A 6,813-nucleotide genomic window follows, 5' to 3' on the forward strand; every position below is an offset into this window, starting at 1 on the left:
AGATGGGTGTCCACACTGATCTAGCATTTATGTGGATTCTAGTGATTCGAACTGCAGTCCTCAAACTTGTGAGGTAAATACTTTAGCCCCCAAGACATCTCCCTAGTCCTCTTCTGGTTTTTCTGATGAATTGTCCCCACTCCTGCTAGGCCCTTGTGACCAGCACTTTTCTATGAACAAAATGACCATTCAGAGGAATCAAGCAACCAGCAACCGTCCAGAAACTAGCAATTTGTTCCTATTGTCACACTGCTCAGTATCCTTAAATCTTACATCAAGGTTTCATTCTGTGGTCCTGTGGATGACTTCAGAGAACTCACAACTTCGCTCACAGAAATAGGAGATTTACAAAATAGCTTTATTGATTGTGAAAGTAATAGAAATGTATTATTATTATTATTATTATTATTATTATTATTATTATTTTTGTTTTTTCGAGACAGGGTTTCTCTGTGTAGCTTTGTGCCTTTCCTGGATCTCGCTCTGTAGACCAGACTGGCCTCGAACTCACAGAGATCCGCCTGCCTCTGCCTCCTGAGTGCTGGGATTAAAGGTGTGCGCCACCACCGCCCGGTCATAAATGTATTATTATAAGTTGGAAAACAAGGAAGAATAAATAAATAAAAACACCCATAATTTTAAATCTTGGTAACTGTCTCTACTAACACACTTTTTTTCCTTGAAATTTTGTAGTTCCTTCTAATCTTTTTTCTATGTGCATTTTTTTTAAAAACTAAGACAGGTCCTGCTTGACCTGGAATTCACCAGGATGGATTTTTGAACAAATGTAAATCCTCTTACCTTCGTTCCCCAAGTGGTGGGATTATAGGTGTGAACCATCATGCCCAACTTCTATGTATAAATATTCAGTACACTTATGTATTTTTATTAGTGTGTGTGTATGCGTGTGTGTATGGTATACATGTGGAAGTCCCAGGCAGGTTTGTGGAGTTTGCTCTCTCCTTCCATTTTTACATGGGTTCCTGGGATCAAACTCAAGTTCCCAGCTGCAGCAAGAGCCTTCTCACCAGCCCCTTATGCATTGTTGATTCCCACTCTTTTCTTAACATTGTAAACATTTTGTCCCTCGTGTCGCTCAAATCTTCTTTGAAAACCCTGATCAGTAATGACCGCATAAAATTCCTATGTAATGATGCAAAAAAATTCCTACGTAATGATGAACCAGCCTTCTGTAACAATTCTTCCAGCATCAGACATTTAAGCTATTTCCTAGTTAGAAAAATTTAAACATTGTGTGTACGGGGGAGACCAGCCCTTATATACCCCGGACTAGAGGACAAACAGCATCTATGAAATGTTCTGGTGTGAAAAATGAATATGAATATGCTTGAGTCTTAAATCTAACTTCCAATTAGTATGATAGGAAATGCAGGTAGCAGACAGGCATGTTAGTGACACCAGGGAGCTGCAGACTCTGGGAGACTCTACAAAACAAATAGAATATATTTTTGTTTTACTTTGTTTAGCAAATACACTATCAGGGACAAAGAAATGCATAAAACTTGTGAATGAAGAGAAGTTTGAAAGGCTCCAGCCAGTTGTGGATATGAATAATATTTGGGTTCACACTTAAACTCTTTAAAAAATGTTTTCAAGAAATTGAAATACTTAGAAATTTGGTTATTACATTAATGCGTTGTTAATCTCTTTAAAAGTGATAAGAGCATTGTGGGTATGCTTTTCTAGATGAATATCTTTTCAAGACAAATACCAAAAGTTTCATTTGAGTGGATGTATTCAGGGTCTGATTCAAAATATAATTGGTGAGACACAGGAGCTTGTTTGTGGGAAAGGCTCCATCATGACTGGCCACACACTGAGGACAAATCATGGGTCCATGAAGGTTTATTTTTTCTCTCTCTTTACTTTGCTGTAGGTTTGATGTTTTCCATAATTGAAAGTTAGAAAAAGGCTGAAACAAAAAGGAAGTCAGCATCTCTGGGGCCAGGTGCTGATATGCTCTGTGGGAAAGATCCCTGAATAAGACAGAACTTACCTTAGCCTCAGCTCTCACAGTTACTAATGTCTCTAGGCTGCTTGACCTCTGAACTTCAGAGTTTTCATTCACTTCTCATTTTTTTTTCTGGTGTGTGTGTGTGTGTGTGTGTGTGTGTGTGTGTGTGTGTGTGTGTGTTAGTGAGCATGTGTGTAGAGTAACCAGGGGAGGGTATTGAATGTCCTTCTCCTTCGTTCTTGTCTTAATTCCCTTAATCCAGGGTCTCTCCCTGGAACTGGACTTTGCTGTTTTAGCTAGACTGTCTGGTCAGCAAGCCCCAGCTTCCCACAGTGCTGGGGTTTCGGGCAAAAGGACGGACATGCCAGGCTTTTTACGTGTGTGCTGGGGATCCAAACCCAGATCCCCATGCTTGCGCGGTGAGCTCTCCTACCCACTGAGCTCTCTCCCTGCTGCCCAGTGCCCTCACACGGCTATAAAGCCCACACGGTTGCTGTGAGGAGGAGACATGATGCTGTCTGCAAAAGTACTAGGGAACTTGGAGGAACCTGGGTGTTTAAGGTATGCATGGAGGAGGGGGCGGGGACAGAGATATGTACCTCACCTCCTTCTCCCTACTGCAGCCCGTCCCTAGCTGTCCTGGAACTCGGAGCTCCACCTGCCTCTGCCTCACGAGTGCTGGGATTTAATGTGTGCACCACTACACCTGGCTGGCCCCTCGGCTTTTGTGGATTGCTAGAGAGTAAGGTTTGCACCGAAAAACTACTCTGCCACACTCTTGGGTTTCTTTGTCGTTTCATTCATTTTATATTCATGAGTTGTTTTACCTAGTGGTTACTGTTAGGTCTCAGGAAGTCCATAGATCCAGAAATGAGCTCAAGATGATTGTCTGGCAGTTACTATTAACACTTTACAACAATCCAGTTCAGCTCAAATTCACACCCAATGCGTTTTGCTAGTATACAAAAACTTTGCTCCCTTGTAGCTCCCCCTCACCTCCCGCCATGTCCCCACCTCCCACGGTTTCTTGGTGGTGGTGCAGAGCCAGGAAATTTTCTTTTTTAAGTTAAATAAGAATTGTATAATGTATTTTATATTTACAATACTCATGTTTTCCTTTAGTCATTTAGACATGTTTTCCTTTAGGCTTTGAACACATTTGAAGTGCTGATTTAAAGTTTTGTTTAGTAAGGCCATGCCCAGACTTCCTTGGGGCCAGTTTCAACTGTTTGCTTTTGCTCCTGTGTGTAGGCATACTCTATTACATTTTTACATGTCTTGGCTCTTTTTTGTTGCTGAAAACTAGACTTTTCTCTCTCTCTCTCTTTTTTTTTTACATGTATTATGTGTGTGCACACAGGTATTCATTTGCTGAAGTGCTAATATAGAGGTCACAGAACAACTTCTGTGAGTTGGTTCTCTCATCCCACCATGTGGGTGTTCCAGGAATGGAAGTAAGAGTCTTAGGGAACAGGTACATTTACCCACTAAGCCATCTCCCCAGCTCCCAAACCAGACACTTGATATGATGGAGGAAATCAAAGTTTGTTGTTATTGCTGCTGTATAAAATACTCTAAGCATAGCACAGGACTTGAGCTAAGGGCCTTCAAGCCCAAAGTTCTTCAGAGAGGACTTCCTGCATGTCGATGTGGAACTCATCTCAGAAAAGCCAATGGTTTGAGGCCCCAGTACATTTCGATAATGAGATAATGATGCCCTTTAAGGGTCCCCAAATACCATAAGCTCTGCTCCTACCCCAAGGTCCTGCAATCTACAGCTTTGGGCTTATTTCCTCAGACTCGCTAGAGCACATTGAGCTACAGATGTCAAGTGCAGGGATCCTAGTCCAGGCCTGGGCAACCTTCTCTGGAGACCTGGCTAGGCAAATTAAAACGATTTCTAGCCTCTTAATACAAGAAGGTCACGATCAGATAAAACAAGGATGATGGCAAACCTGATGCAAACCTTGGAAAAGGAGGAAAAATAAACCACTTCCTCACTGCATGTAACCTTTGTCTACAGCCTTCTCCATCTTCATCTTCCTGAGAGCCTGGCTTAGGGTCCTTATTGTAAGTAGTCCTAGTGATCAGTGCCAGATGTTCCCTGGGACAGGGAAAGCTAGGGGTGTGAGAGGTGCCTGTGCTGGGTAAGGAGCTCCAAAAGAAGCCAGGAGGAGGGACTGATGGTCAAAAGAGAGCTCTGCCAGGAAGTAGCACACCACCTAGGAGGCTCCTGTTCCTTTCTTGGTGAATTTAGGGTTGTCAGTAAGGAAGACAGAAGGATTCTGCCCTAGGTTCCTCCTGCCATTTCCAGACAGTTCTTTCGAGGGGAACAGAAAGACAAGGCTAAGGCCCTGGGGACCCTCTCGCCCCCCAAGCTGTTCCAGGCTGTCCATGTGCACAAGAAGCACCTGTGAAATGGCTACTTGGGTATAGTGTTGTGACAAGAGTATTGGCTTTGCCAGTTAACCACTGTGGTGAGTTAGCTGAGTTATTAAGGTTCCTTGAGCCTTAGTTTCTATATTTGTCAAAGAAGATATTAGCATTTGGCTTGCAGGACTATAGTAGAGAATGAGATTGTGTTTTTATAGAGTGTGCCACACATACCTGGTAATTACTAAGTACTTTTCTGGTTCATCTTTTTGGCAGCCTTGGAAAAGGAGGAAAAATAAATCACTTCCTCACTGCATGTAACCTTTGTCTACAGCCTTCTCCGGCTTCATCTTCCTGAGAGCCTGGCTTAGGGTCCTTATTGTAAGTAGTCCTAGCACCTATATCTTCCTGCCTCATTGATATTTGATAACTAGAGACTTAGCTGTATGGTTGCTTGATCCTGGAGTGACTTTTAAAAAATACATGCCTTTTAAAAGCTCTTCTTTTAGAAACTTAAATTTTCAGTGTGTGTGTGTGTGTGTGTGTGTGTGTGTGTGTGTGTGTGTGTGTGAGAGAGAGAGAGAGAGAGAGAGAGAGAGAGAGAGAGAGAGAGAGAGGTGGGGGGGGAGAAGTCAGAGGACAACATGCAGGAGTTGGTTCCCAGGGATCCAGTGCAGACTGTCAGCTTTAGCAGAAAATGCCTTTACCCACTGAACCGTCTCACTAACCCACATCTTGGCTTTCTTTATATTTCAGTTTTCCCTTAAAAGGAATAAGTTGTGTATAGATGGATTCAATGCCTTGCACGCAAGAAAGACTGAGAGAAGCAACTTGTTCATCACCATCCCCTTCATCTCACCCCACATCCCTCTTCTTACTGTTTCCAGCAAGGATGCTTGAGGATGCTCTTTTCTGCAGCATCAGGTTTTAGTCTACAGCATTCTGCGCTGTGTTTTTTTTCCTTCGGCTCGACAGCCTTCTGTTCAGGAGGCTTCTTGTCATCAGGGCAGAGTTCTTCCACGTCTTTCCAGCTTTTTGCAGCATCACACCAATAGATGGGCTGGGGTGTTCGTTCATTTCAGAATTGGACTCAGAACAGAAAAGAAGAAGGCTGAAGGAGGAGGCTCCTTGAATATATTGGGATCCTTAAACTTTTTCTTTTTGCGATACTGGAGACCAAACCCAGGGCCTTGTGCATGCTAGGCAGGTGTTTTACCACTGACTCACAACCTTAGCCTTCCCATGTAGGGGGATATAGGTCCCCCATCTCTCCCTTCTCTCCCTCCCTCCCTTCTTATCCCCCCTTCTCTCTCTCTCTCTCTCTCTCTCTCTCTCTCTCTCTCTCTCTCCCTCTCTTTCCTATTTCCCTTCTCCCCTCTCTCTTCAATGTTTTGAACTCACTAATATAGCCTAGGCTGGCCTTGAATTTGTGCTCCTCCTGACTCGGATTCTCCAGCGCTGGGATTACAGGCATGTGTCCCCATGCCCAGATCCAGTTTTCACGTCTCTTTCCCAGTGGCCTTTGCTATCTATGTCTTCAGACCTTTCCTGTCTTTGGAGGACATGGCTCACACACTGGGGACAAAGCATGGGGGGTTTCTTCTTGCACTCCCCTTGGCAACTTTGCATTGTGACATTCTGCCCTTGCTTTGTAGGGTTCCTTGTCTGTGTTGCTTCTTCATGGAGAAGGCACTGAGCCCACTCCTGCCTTACAGCAGCGCTGTCTCCACGGAACTTAGTGTCCTCAGCGGTGTCATCCATAACCCCTTCTGACTTCCAGTCACGGAGCCGAGAGTCTGAGTTCCAGACAGAGCCATGGGGGTCAGCCTGTGGGATTGTGTGTGCTCTGTGGCATCTGGGGGTGGGGGGAGCCAGCCACTCTGTTCAGTAGCTGGCATGAGCGACTCTGCTCCCTCAGCAGTTCCAGCCTCCAGGACAGCAGAGTCTGGTCACCCCCAACCCCCAAGAAACTGAAAAGGAAAACCAAGGAACAAATGTGCTACACTGGCACAGGGGCCCACCCTCTGGAAATAGGGACTTTCCTCCAGACCTGCACAGTCACTGCCCACCGCCACTGACTTCAGAACCTGTATAAGGGGTCATGGGACACCCACCATTGTCCCCTCTACCCCCTTGCTGAGGCCCACAGTCTGCAAGAGGTTAACCTCAGGTTTCTTCCTAGTTGCTTCTGATTCACTTTCCTGTCTCTGGCCGGATAGAGGTTTAGAGGTTTGGCTGGGCCCTGCTAGGCAGATCTCTAAGCCAGAGTTCCTGACCTTGCCTGTGAAACAGCAATAGCCACAATGAAGGACATCTTACCCTCTAGCATTCTACTTGGTCCCGCCCTCCAGCCATAAATCTTGAGTTACACAACATAAGACTACTCATCTCCACCAGTAGAACCCCAGCTCTGCCACATAACTGGGTGAACAGCCAGGCCCTGATGACCCAGTATGTGCCCAGCA

At 44.9% G+C, this 6,813-nt stretch overlaps 1 long non-coding RNA gene across 1 annotated transcript in view; it reads left to right on the forward strand.

The window, feature by feature from the left end:
• LOC131913436 (uncharacterized) overlaps window positions 1-6,813 on the forward strand; it is a 123,152-nt gene that overhangs the window by 37,858 nt on the left and 78,481 nt on the right. The window lies entirely within an intron of this gene.

The sequence above is a fragment of the Peromyscus eremicus genome, chromosome 6 (assembly GCF_949786415.1).
Source record: "Peromyscus eremicus chromosome 6, PerEre_H2_v1, whole genome shotgun sequence".
Taxonomy (NCBI): Eukaryota; Metazoa; Chordata; class Mammalia; order Rodentia; family Cricetidae; genus Peromyscus; species Peromyscus eremicus.